This window comes from Ursus maritimus, unplaced genomic scaffold (genome assembly GCF_017311325.1).
Source record: "Ursus maritimus isolate PB19 unplaced genomic scaffold, ASM1731132v1 scaffold_32, whole genome shotgun sequence".
Lineage (NCBI taxonomy): Eukaryota > Metazoa > Chordata > Mammalia > Carnivora > Ursidae > Ursus > Ursus maritimus.
Window position 1 is genome coordinate 20,841,614 of NW_024425786.1, and position 13,165 is coordinate 20,854,778.

At 41.4% G+C, this 13,165-nt stretch overlaps 1 protein-coding gene across 2 annotated transcripts in view; it reads right to left on the reverse strand.

The window, feature by feature from the left end:
• The window catches only part of EYA3 (EYA transcriptional coactivator and phosphatase 3), a 95,571-nt gene extending 90,133 nt beyond the window's left edge, over nt 1-5,438 (reverse strand). For both annotated transcript variants that reach the window (XM_008694535.2, XM_008694534.2), the window contains exon 1: nt 5,307-5,438. The gene's annotated coding sequence lies outside the window, so the exon portion shown is untranslated. The remainder of the gene's footprint in view (nt 1-5,306) is intronic.
• Between the last annotated feature and the right edge of the window lie 7,727 nt (nt 5,439-13,165).

The window sequence follows — 13,165 nt, forward strand, 5'->3', positions numbered from 1 at the left end:
AATCTCTTAACTTACAGTAAGTCACCACTATTTTTTAAATTTTTCTTTCTTTTCTTTTTAAAAATTTTCCACCCAAATGTTAGTTATTTGTTTCTGTTCTGTGAAAAATGCCATTGGAATTTTGAAAGGAATTGCATCGATTCTGTAGATTGCTTTGAGTAGTATGGACATTGTAATAATATTAGCTCTTCCTATATATGAGAATGGACTCTGTTTATTTGTGTCGTCTTCAATTTTTTTTAAAGATTTTATTTATTTATTTGAGAGAGAGAGAGAGAGAGCATGAGACCTGGTGAGAGAGAGACAGAGAGCACAAGCAGCGGGGAGGGGCAGAGGGAGAAAGAGGCTCCCCACCAAGCAGGGACTCAGTCCCAATCATGACCTGAGCCAAGGCAGACGCTTAACCGACTGAGCCACCCGGCCGCCCTCATCTTCAATCTTTAAATCAATGTCTTAGGGGCGCCTGGATGGCTCAGTCGTTAAGCGCCTGCCTTCAGCTCAGGGCGTGATCCCAGGCTTCTGGGATCGAGCCCCGCATCAGGCTCCTCCGCTGGGAGCCTGCTTCTTCCTCTCCCACTCCCCCTGCTTATGTTCCCTCTCTCCCTGGCTCTCTGTCAAATAAATAAATAAAATCTTAAAAAAAAAAATAAATCAGTCTTATAGTTTTCTGTGTATAGGTCTTTCACCACCTTGATTAAATTTATTCCTAGACATTTTATTCTTTTTGATGCCACTGTAAATGGGATTGTTTTCTTAATTTCTCTTTCTACAGTTATTATTGTGTAGAAATGCAACAGATTTTTGTATCTTGGCATTTTATCTTCCAAATTTACTGAATTCATTAATTCTAAGTTTTTTGTGGAGACTTTAGGTTTTCTACATGTAGAATTAGGTCACCTGCAAATATTAACAGTTTAACTTATTCCTTACCAATTTGGATACATTTTCTTTTTCTTTTTCTGCCTAATTGCTGTGGCTAGGACTTCCAATACTATGTCGAATAAATGTGTTGAGAATGGGCATCTTTGTCTTGTTCCTGATTTTAGAAAAAAAGCTTTCAGTATTTCACTGTTGACTATGTTTTTGATGGGTTTGTCATTTATGGTCTTTATTATGTGGAGGTATGTTCCCTCTATTCACTCTGTTAAAAAGGTTTTTTTTTTTAAATTAATTATTTATTTATTTGACAGAGAAAGAGACAGCCAGCGAGAGAGGGAACACAAGCTGCGGGAGTGGGAGAGGAAGCGGCAGGCTCCCAGCGGAGGAGCCTGATGTGGGGCTTGATCCCAGAATGCCGGGATCACGCCCTGAGCCAAAGGCAGACGCTTAACGACTGAGCCACCCAGGCGCCCCTGTTAAAAAGTTTTTAATCATGAGTTTTACGATTTCAATGGATGTTGAAAGGTTAGCACTATTTACACATTTCCTATTTTGATTTAAAATACTAATACAGGGGTGCCTGGCTGGCTCAGTCGGTAGAGTATGCAACTCTTGATCTCTGGGTCATGAATTCCAGCCGCATGTTGTGCGTAGAGATTACTTAAAAAAAAAAAAGATAAAATACTGCTACATATTTAAAAGGAGAAAACAGTAAAGATAAATCTTATGAAGTCCATATTGCTAATAACTGTTTTTAAATATACTATAAATAACAAAGATACTCTCATTATTTTTAATTTAATAAATAGATACCCTAAGACTTAGGTTGGTGGGACCAAATAAAAATATCAAGATGATGGTGTGGTTGCTGTTCCATTATCTGCTATGTTCTCTATCAATAAAACATATTCACAGCTTAAGCCATATATTCTGTATAAGAACATGCACCTGCATTTTTAAGTTAATTAGCAGATAGAAAGTCCACCTATTTTCAACTTTATTCCAAAATTATTTACTCCAAATAATTAACCCCTTGATATAAATGAATGTATGAGAAGAATAAACTATTCCTAATATTCTTAAATATATTTTGAACCATTTCTATGTTAAACTAGTCTACGTTAACTATTTCAAACTATTCTTCCTCCATTTAAAATACACATAAGTTAAGATATCCTGCTGTTATATACAGAACACAAAAGTCTTTTAGACAAGTTCTATCAGCCTTTTATCCGAAAGGAAAACAAAAACACTGAAGTTATGAAGTGGCTTAGGCAGATCACAGAAACCATCACACTGCGAAGTACAAATGATAAGAACATGGAAGAGGTGTACTTTGTTTCTTGAATTTTTAAAGCTGCATTTTCCTTAATATATATTTCAGGGTTCAAGAATAAAAATTAAACCATGTAAAACAAAGCACGGTAGCAAATAAAATGACAAAAAAAATAACATTCAAAAATAATTAAACCAAATAAAAACAGAAAGCCTGGTAGGCATAAACTAATATGCAGACATTTATTTTAAATTAAGCCCTCAGGGTTACAAGCTACAACTGCCAAACTATATAGAAAACCGACAGCGATTCCTCTCCCGAGCATTACAAACATACACTAACTAAGCTGTCTCTAGTGACTGTTTGTTTGTTTGTTTGTTTGTAAGCTAGGTAAGACGTGCAGGCTTTTCGGTAATTAGAAAGTATTAATGCTGGGTAGGAAGATCAGGAGCACGAACACAACTGTTCCAATGAGGAGGATGTTCATTTCATTTAAGGCTTTTACGCAGCATTTATATCATAATAAGCTAAAGTGATTTTAGAAGAAAAGAGAGATTCCCTAAGACTTTTCGACTTCTACTTCTGCACAACACAATTTCTTTCTAGAGTCCATCTTTGAAGGTGAAATGACTTCAGCTTGAATTTAAATATCTGTCATAAATTTCTTATCCTAAAACTCATTCCTCACAAATGTATTGAAATGAACCACTAAATACTATATTGTGCTCTCTGATCTACAACTTCGAGAGAACTAAAACCCACTTCTGAGTGCATGCACAAAACTTCTTTATTTGTAAAAACTGACCTTGGAAAAATCCAATTCTTTAAGTCTTGATTTCCTTACTTGTAAAATGAAGGGGTAAGTTTGAGCTCAATGGTTTCCTCCAGCTGTAAACTGTAGAAATCCATCTAGGTTTAGACTTAGACATGCTCAAGAAATAGAAAGTTCAGAAATGAAAAAGGTTGAAAAAGGGACTTGCATCAATCCAAATATAAGTCTATGGAGTTCCCATGGCTAAAAAAAATCTTTTAAGTACATAAACCTGGAGGTAAGCAAATGGAGAGAATTAGCCCATACTCACTGGGGTTAGTTTTTAAGGATGCAAAATGATGAGACCAGGTTGAACAGAAGCTAGTTTCCAGTATAGGTGCTGGGGAAGAGGTAAGGGTAAGGAGCTTTCAAAAGGTCTTCTTCCCTCAGCAGTTAGATAAGGCCTGAAAGCCAACCAGAAGGGTCCTTCTCTGTGGCTTCTAGGACTAATATGGCCAAGCTCCAAAGTCCTTTGCTAAAAATAGCTGAAGGGAGCAGCTCAATTCTGGAATGAGCCAAGGTCTATGCTATGCTTGCGTATGTATATGTATCATATAATGAGAGAAACTTTTCTGTAACTCACCAGTCAAAAGTGAAGCAGACACTAAAAGCTGTATTTACTCTGTTCACTTAAGTACTAAGTTTCAGAGCACAATTTATATTTCAGAAGCTGCTCACACAAAAACACTCGCAATCAAATGCTAGACACCACCATAAACATTGGTAAAACAAAAATAAAAATTATCTAACCCTGGGTCTCAAAATACACCTCAGATCACAAAATTTGAGAAACAGGACACTAACACTATTAAGTCCAATCTCTTCATCTTAGAGATGACCAAGAGCCATCAGAGAAATGTAAGAAATTTAAGAGAAACCTAAGTCTCAAATGAGAAAAAGATGGTTTTAAGACTAAGGTGGAGGGGTGCCTGAGTGGCATAGTCAGTTAAATGTCAGGACTCTTGGTTTGGGCTCAGGTCGTGATCTCAGGGTCATGAGATACAGTGGCATCAGGCTTCCATCTCAGCGGGGAGTCTGCTTGAGATTCTCTCTCCCCCTCTCCCTCTGCCCCTCCTGCTCCTGCTTCCTCTCTCTCAAATAAATAAATAAATCTTTACCAAAAAAAAAAAAAAGACTAAGGTGAAAACAGTAAAGAAAAAATAAAAGAATAATAGTCGAAGTAATAATGTAGTGTAATGTCTGGCTTACGAAGAAACGGGAAAAATAGAAAAATTGTCAATACAGTAAAAATGACGAAACAATTTGTAAGAGGTAAGGATAAAGATACATATGCACACTGAGATCAAGTAAAGAAAATACACTTTGAAATTACTATAGTGCACTCTTTAGCAGAAAACATTTCAGTAACACTAAAATTTTTGGCAAAAAGCTTATAAATCTGGGGCTAAAAATCTCCCAAGAAACTCTGTCCTCTGTCATAGCCACTGTCCTGTAAGTAAGGCCCATGCAGAAAACAAAGGTGATCGTCCCAAGAATATCCGCATTTTTGCCTCAGCTGTGCACATCCATTCTTATGGGACAGAGAATACAAAAATGACAGGACGCCCTCACGGCCTGTCGGTTAACAAGACCACACAAGCCCAATCTCTAGCAGTTCCGAGTGCCTGCCACCTGTTAGCCCTCTCCAGAGAGAGCCCCCCAAACTGTGCTCCAGCAAAGAACTGGGAACGCCTTTGTTGTTCCCTAACCACGGAAGCTACCAGAGTGGAGTCTAACCCAACGCCTCAAGGCAAAACTTCACACAGGACGGATAAATCGGCGCAGATTGGGGCTTTGGCTAAGCTCTCCTCTAGCTAAGAAAAGGCGGGAGAACCCCAGGCGAAGCACAAATGTCACCTCCTAGTCCCAGGAAGGGACAGGGGTCGAAGGTGATGGAAGCTGGGGGACGGGACCTAGGACCCCAGAAAGACAGGCTCAGTTTCGCAGTGGAGGAGGCGAAGCACAATGAGGGGGTGGGCCGTCCTGCTACGGGAAAGAACGGCGAGATACCAGGGAGGTGATAACGTGAGTGCCGGGGAAAAGCGAGAGGCAGTGGTGAGGGAAGCGCTGAGGCAAAAGGCAAGAAACCGAGCTTGTAACCGGCGGATGAAAATGAGGAAAACAGCCAGGCGAGAGGTGCGCGGGGATGAGCAAGGCTACGGGGAGGTGAAAGAGGCGAGGCCGGCGAGGGAAAGGGTTAAAGTGAGGGAAGCATTGCAGGGACAAGGGATAGGCAAAGAGAACCCCAACCCACAGGGACCGGGACAGAACTTTTCACCCGTCCCCCTACAGGCTGCATTCGACCGGCCGCATTCAGACCCTGCTGCGGCGGAGGCTCACCCTAAGGCTGCAGAGGCCCCAAAGCAGGACATGGGTACTGGTCCAGACTCACAGCAGAACCAAGCGGATGGAGGAAACCGCGGCGTTAGCGTGACCCGGATGCGCATCCCTAGGAACCGGAAGCAGCGGCCAGGGTCACCTCACAATCCACACCTCGTTCCACCAGAAACCTCTGGGCGCATGTGTCAGGCCTCACGGGGCGGGGCGAGGAAGGGCCTAGACCCCGCCCACTCCGCCCTCCCGGGAGCCCCGCCCCGCCCCGCCCCGCGGGGAGCCTGGGCGGGCTTACTGCTGAGAGGCTGATTCTTGTTGCGAGCGGGCGTTGGTGCTGCTGAGGCACAAGCCGCCCAGATAAAGAATATTTCAGCATTCATATTTTTAGAAGGTCTTTTAAAATTCGTGTAATGCCTGTTTCCCCAAAGTGCTCGTGAGAAGAAATGCCGGATATATGTGATAGGTTTAGAAAAACTGTGGGAGGAAGAATGGGTGAGACGTTTTGGAAGACACTGGTGGGGAGGCGAGACCAGGGTCGTGTTTTAATCCCCACTATTAGTTTATTTCTAATATTGTATTAATCTTACAATGACTTCTGTTTCGTGCACATTATTTTATGTAATAATTTTATCAGAAACAATATTTATTAATGCTTCACTAAGTTTAAATTACTACCCAAATATGAGCAAGGAGCTGGGTTGAATTCAGGGGCTTGAGATTTATTCAATTTGAGGGCCCTGTTTTAAAAAAATCCAAAATTACAAATACAATATGAGTTATAAAAATGAATCTTTGGAGTGAGAAAATAAATCACAAATTACAAATTTTTAAAACTTAACAAATACCACAAAATCCAGAAAAATTACACACTATTTTTACACTGCTTGACACACCTCCAAAATACTTTTTTTCTGTTTTTCTCTTTCTTTAAGTAGACACCACGTCCATCACAGAGCCCAATGTGGGACTTGAACTCTCCACGGTGAGATCAAGACCTGAGCTGAGATTAAGAGGTGGATGCTCAACTGACTGAGCAACCCAAGCGCCCCTAAAATACTTTTTTCTACATTTTTGACTATATATTCTTTGATCACCTCTTCCTATGACAACAATTTATTAAGTAATGTCGTTTATTAAGATCCTCGACTCCTCTTTTACACCCCCACGTCAAATTCATCAATGAGTTCTGCAGAATCTGCCATCAAAATTTGTTCAGAATCTGACCATTCACTGCCTCTCTTGGTAAAAGCCACAGATAATGTGTGACTGCTCTTTTTTATACCCTTACTTTTTCATGATCTATTATGGCAACAAGCTTCTGTTAAAACCTTAAGCAGATCATGTCCCTTTTCCAATGGACTCCTATTTTCTTTTTAATTTTTTAAGATCTTATTTATTAATTTGAGATAGAGCTAGAGAGAGAGCACAAGCAGGAGGCAGAGGAAGAGGGAGAAGCAGACTCCCAGCCGAGCAGGGAGCCCAGCACGGGGCTTGATCCCAGGAGAGATGATGACCCGAGCCCAAGGCAGACGCTTAACCAACCGAGCCACCTAGGTGCTCCTGGAGTACTATTTTCAAGGAAAACAAAAAATCCTTAAACTGGTCTAGAAGCCCCCCAAGATGTGACACCGTCCTCCCCCCACCCAAGTACAACTAATCTCATCTCCTGCTCTCCATTATCCCCCTACTTCAAGGCATATTGGCCTCCCTGCTATTCCTCAAACCTGCACATAAACTCAGGCCCTTCGTGCTTGCTGATCTCTCTGCCTGGGATGACCTTCCCCCAGATAACCGTTACAATCATTTACCCTGTCACCTCCTTTACATCTTTGTTCAAATGTTACCCTCTTAATGAGAACTTCCCTGCCACTGTATTTGAAACTGAAGCACCACCACCCTCCCTGCACTTTCTAGCCCAATTCCTCCCTTATGTTTTCTCAAATACATTTATCCCATCCAACAATTTGCTAGTAAATTTGGTTAAATGTCTTTCTCCCACATACACACACCAAAATGTAAGCTCCAGGAGAGCACAGGTGTCTGTGTTTTGTTCACAGATGTATTCCAGCACTAGAACAGAGCCTAGCACCTTGTGGGTGCCCAATAAATGTTTGTTGACTGAAAAGATAAATTGCCCATTTACTTTGCTTTTGCTCATCTTAAACGATACAACCTGAGCCACCAATTCCACCAGGGGGAGCCCATGGGTAACCAATGTGCTATTTCCCAGAACAGTTATTCCTAAAGCATATACCCATACATAATTCTAGAACAGGGCCGCAGAAAAGCACACAAATTCCTCCTGAGAGCAAAGAGTGTTGTACATACTAACAATAAAAACCTTCCAATGTCTTCACAGCCCCTTAAGAATAAAATCTAAAAAGAAAAAGAATAAAATCTAAGCTCTAATCTGTGGTTCACAAGGCCCTTCTTGACCCGTTCTCCCTCTCAGATGTCATGCCCAGCCTCCCTTCCCCTCAAATACAGTTCCAGCCATCCTGTCCTTTCTTCCTGTACAAACCAAGCTTTATTACCTCAGAGCCTAAGCACGCACTGTTCCTGCTCTCTCCAACACTCCTCCCCAAACCTTCCAATGACTGATTCTTTCTGCTACTCTCAGTTAAATTCACCCCTGAAGCCTTCGCATGGGCCTCCCCTGGCCTCCTGTCTGCTGTCTAAAGTAGTTCCTGCATCCCCTTCCCATACGTTTTCCTCAGGGTCCTTATCACTATCTGAAATCACCTTGTTTGTTTATTGCCTATCACTAGAAAGTAAGCTGCACAGGGGTCTTTTTTTTTTTTAAGATTTTATTTATTTATTTGACACAGAGAGAGAGAGGACAAGCAGGGGGAGTGGCAGGCAGAGAGAGAGGGAGAAGCAGGCTTCTCACAGCGTGGGGAGCCCTATGCGGGGCTCAATCCCAGGACCCTGGGATCATTACCCAAGCCAAAGGCAGACGCCCAACTGACTGAGTCACACAGGCGCCCCTACTGAGGTCTTTATCTTTCTTGTGCACTGCTGAATTTTCAGTACTAAAAGAGTGATTGGCATATACTAGGTGCTCAATAAATAAAATAAGTAATTACTAATATTTATTGAAGCTTTGCTCTGTGTTACTTACTGTACATATTAAATATGTGTGTTCATATTTCTCTTTCAATCATCCCAACAAACCTGGGAAGTATTATGATTATCTCCATTTTACAGATGAGAAAACTGAGGCAAAGATAGGTTAAGGAGGGGTACCTGGGGTGGCTGAGTCGTTTGGGCGTCTGCCTTTGGCTCGGGTCATGATCTCAGGGTCCTGGGATCAGGTCTGGATCGGGCTCCCTTCTCAGTGGGGAGTCTGTTTCTCCCTCGCCCTCTGCCCCTCCCTCACCCCTGCTCATGTGCACGCTCTCTCTCAAATAAACAAAATCCTAAAAAAAAAAAAAAAAGATGGGTTAAAGAACTTTCTCAAGACCACACAACTGGCAACAAGCAAACCCAGGACTTGAACCCGGGTCTATGTGACTTCAGAGCTTGTCATTTCTCTCAAACTACAGGAAGAGTTTATGTATCCATGTATGAATTCATTTTACTTACTTGTTTCTTTTCTCTTTTTTCATGAATCTTTACTTGCTGTCACAGTCGGTAGAAGTGGAAATGTTTATTGTTTTTTTTTTTTCCTGACCTACTGCACTACTCTTGGGGACAGATCTAAAGAAATATGCCAAAAAATATGATTTTACTTGAGTTGGGTTTAAGTAGATATTTGTTATATTATTTTCCGTAGATTTGAAATATTTCAAATATTTCATTAAAAATTTAATACAAAAGAAAGGCTGTTAAAATAGCCTAAAAATGGGGTCCCTGCGTGGCTCAGTCAGTTAAGCATCCACCCTTTGGCTCAGGTCATGATCCTGGAGTCCAGGGATCGAGCCCCGTGTCAGGTTCCCCCCTCGGTGGGGAGTCTGCCCCTCCCGCTGCTGGTGCTCTCTCTCTTTCTCTCAAGTAAATAAATAAAATCTTTAAAAAACAAACAATGAAATAATCTAAAAATATTATGGCCAAGTCTTTTTTTTAAGTTTATTTATTTATTTCTAAGTAATTTCTACACCCAACATGGGGTTTGAACTCATGACCCTGAGACCAAGAGTTGCATGCTCTTCCAACTGAGCCAGCCAGGTGCCCCTATAGTGAGGTCTTCCTAAACAAATACAAATGTAAATCAAAACACAAGCTTAATTACACTGAAAGTGTCTAAAAATAAGATCTGTAAATTATATATTTCCATTTTTTAAAAAACACGGTGAATGTATGATCAGTGTTTTGTTAACAGTTACCAATTTAAACTCTCCTGATTGGTATATCTGAAGCGCTATGGTCTGGGTTTTGTTTCTGTTCACTTCTCTGTTGTATTTAAGACAATATCTTATTATACACATGACAGTTGAACCTCTAAAAGCAATTGGTAGTTGGTGGGATAAAAAAGGATTACTGTATGATCCAGCATTCCCATTTCCGAGTAAATTATCCAAAAGAATCGAAAGCAGAGTCTCAAAGGGATATTTGCACACGCATGTTTGTAGCAGCACTAGCCACTATAGCGAAGAAGTGGAAGCAACCCAAGTGTCCATCAGCAGATGAATGGATAAACAGATGCGGTGTATACGTACAACAGAATACTATGGAGCCTTAAAAAGGAAATCCTGTCACATGCTACAATAAAGATGAACTTTGGATGCCTGGGTGGCTCAGTCAGTTAAGCATCTGCCTTTGGCTCAGGTGATGATCCCAGCATCCTGGGTCCAGCATCGGGCTCCCTGCTCATCTCCCTGTTCATCAGGGAGCCTGCTTGTCTCTCTGCCCCTCCCCCAACCTCATGCGCGTGCACACGCACTCTTGCTCTCTCTCTCTCTCACAATAAATTAAAAATAAATAAAATAAATAAATAAATAAAATAAATAAAAATTAAATACTTTAAAAACAAAACAAAAAACAATAGGGATGAACCTTAAGGACATTATGCTAAGTGAAATAAGCCAGTCACAAAAGGACAAATACTATATGATTCCACCTACACGAAGTATCTAAAGTAGTCAAATTCATTAACATAGAAAGTAGAATAGTGGTTACCAGGGGCTGGGGTGGGGGGACAGAGGGGAATTGTTGTTCAGTATACACTATACACTTAAAATGGTTAAGATGGTTAATTTTATGTTATGTGTTCTTGCTACAATAATTAATTTTTTTAAAAGCAATCTAAAATAGAACTACCCTATGACCCAGCAATCGCACGACCAGGTATTTATCCAAAGAATACAAAAATACTAATCCAAGGGGATACATGCACCCCAATGTTTTTAGCACCTCAATGTTTATAGCAGCAGTATCTACAATAACCAGATTATGGAAACAACCCATTGTGCATAGATTGATGAATGGATAAGTAAGATGTTACACACACACACACACACACACACACACACACGAGAGTATTACTCAGCCATAATAAAGGATGAAATTGTGCCATTTGCAGTGACATGGATGGAGCTAGCGCATTATGCTGACACAGGAACACTTCCATCCTCGTCTATAGGTCAAAGCAGCCGTAGAGGTCATCCAGATAGACCCAGCCATTGTCAGACCTGTTGCCTCTACTGTAGTCGGCCTGATGTTCCCCAGAACAGCTCCTGCGGAAACATCCATTCTGATGTGTAGCTACCTATTGATTTTGCAGCTACTTTGTAATAGTCTAGACTCTGAGGACACAGCAGAAAACAAATCGGACCAAACTCCTGCCCTTGTGGAGCTCACGTTCCAATCAATCTCTGGTCAGAAATGTTGTGTGTTGCAAAGGTTCAGTGGGGCCTCTGTTCCCACTTCTTTCTAGTGAGCCTTCCTACGCTGCCGATCTGGGAAGGTTCAAGATGGCACTTCTCAGGCTCCCTTACCACTGGGGTTTTGGATGAAAACTAGGTAATGCCAATTAGAGGCCCTTAGGTCAGATTTACAAGAGAATTGAGAAAAAGGCCATTTTCCTGCACTTGGCTGTTTCTACTGGTCAATAGGATCATCACTGGAGATGGGGGTTTTTCTGTGGCAGTATTTCAGTTTTTATCTCCAGCTCCATGAGTTAGAAAGGTAGATGTAGGAAGAGAGACCAGGAAGGCCGTTCCCCCGTCCTAGCTTTCTGACTCCTGAACCTTAGTTATAGAAGTATATTCTTGAGATCAGAATCCCCCAGTTGGCCTCCTAAAGCTCTCTCCTTCAGATTTTCCAACGGTTTTCTAAACATCTGTTTAACTAAAATAATTGCTCTCTGCTTTAAACACCTAGAATGATTTCCTAGGGGGAAACATGAGAAGGTACAGCATTAAAATAAAAAAAAAAAAAAAGCTCAGTTCCCACTCTCTCTGCCTTCAGGTAGACTTTTCCATATCTACCTGATGCCTACATTAGAGTCCCTCACATGGATATCTGAGCACCTGATGTTAGAGGCAAGGGCCTTTCACTCCCCCAGACAGCCTGGAGTTCCAGACAGTTCGACAGCTTTTCAGTACCCAGGTGAACATGACCAGTCCCAGGAATCATTGGAAGCTTAGAAAGCGCAGTTGCTGCAGTGAAGGGTCCCCGAGCACCATCTCAGCAAGAACCCTTCGGAGCCAGGGTTCCTTCTCTGCTGGGTCCCTCCCCTGCTCTCACAGCGGTGTGCTTTCCAGCTATAAAATTGGAATAAGAATATTTCTCCTGATTCAAGGACTTTGTAAACTATCGAGTACTACCTAAATATAAGATGCTACATATTACCTGAACCAGTGGTTCTTCAAGTATGGAGGTCTCCAAGAAACTATCAGGCAGTGATTGAAATAAAAAGTATTTGAAAATACTGCTAACTCAGTATTTTACTTTTTCACTCTTATTCTCCCAGAGACTATGTGATGATGTTATTGCTCTGATGACTAAGGAATAGGTATTCAAATATGTGCTTTACTTTCAAAATTTATGTTTTAATTTGTAAAAGAGCAAATATTCATAGCTATAACCCATTTACACAAAAGCTCTTTGGGGCTCACAATAATTTTTAGGAGTGTTAAGTGATCCTAAGATCAAAACATTTGAGAACTGCTGACTTAGGCCATTGTAATACCCATTCTCGTACTACCTACAATGGCCCCCACTTTAACCACTTCTGGATGCCGTCTTCCCGCTCATGGTCATATCCCTGCCATGTCCAACACTCTTCTACCAGGATGCCTTTCTATTTTGATTAACATACTTGAGATAGTATCTTCTTGCACATATGCCCAATAGCAGCTGTCTTGGCACAGCCTTGAAACCACATAATTGTGAGTGGGCAACAAGAGACCCACAGACCAGCTCCTTCCCTTACTGATGGTGGATCATCCTTTCTGGCTGGATTCATCTGGAATACCTGGCTTCTGCCCTGTTTTCACGGTATTTAATATTAGTCTGACCCACTTTGGCCTCCTAGTCCCACTCCTGGTTCCCCTCTTGTTCAGGGGACTCCTTGCTGTGGGGATCCTGGCAGTTGCCCACAACTAAGCTGAGTCATCACCACCCCTTATCCCTGTCCAATTCCAGCCTTCCCTATCCCTTATTCTGGTCTAGAGATGGGTCAGACTGAAGCCTCTTGGAAGTTTCCTGCCAGCGAGATTAATATTTGTTTCTAATTATGTCTGTGTTCTCCTCCAAGAATGCTGTTATCTGTGTATTTGTACTCTGTTAGATTTTAAATTAAAACATAAACAGTTAGCAATGGATAATTCTTGTCGATAAGAATGAAGGAGACTATTCATTTCTATGTTACACATACTGGGAAAGTTTGCTGGGGTTGTTTTGTTTCTGTTTGTTTCTTTTCT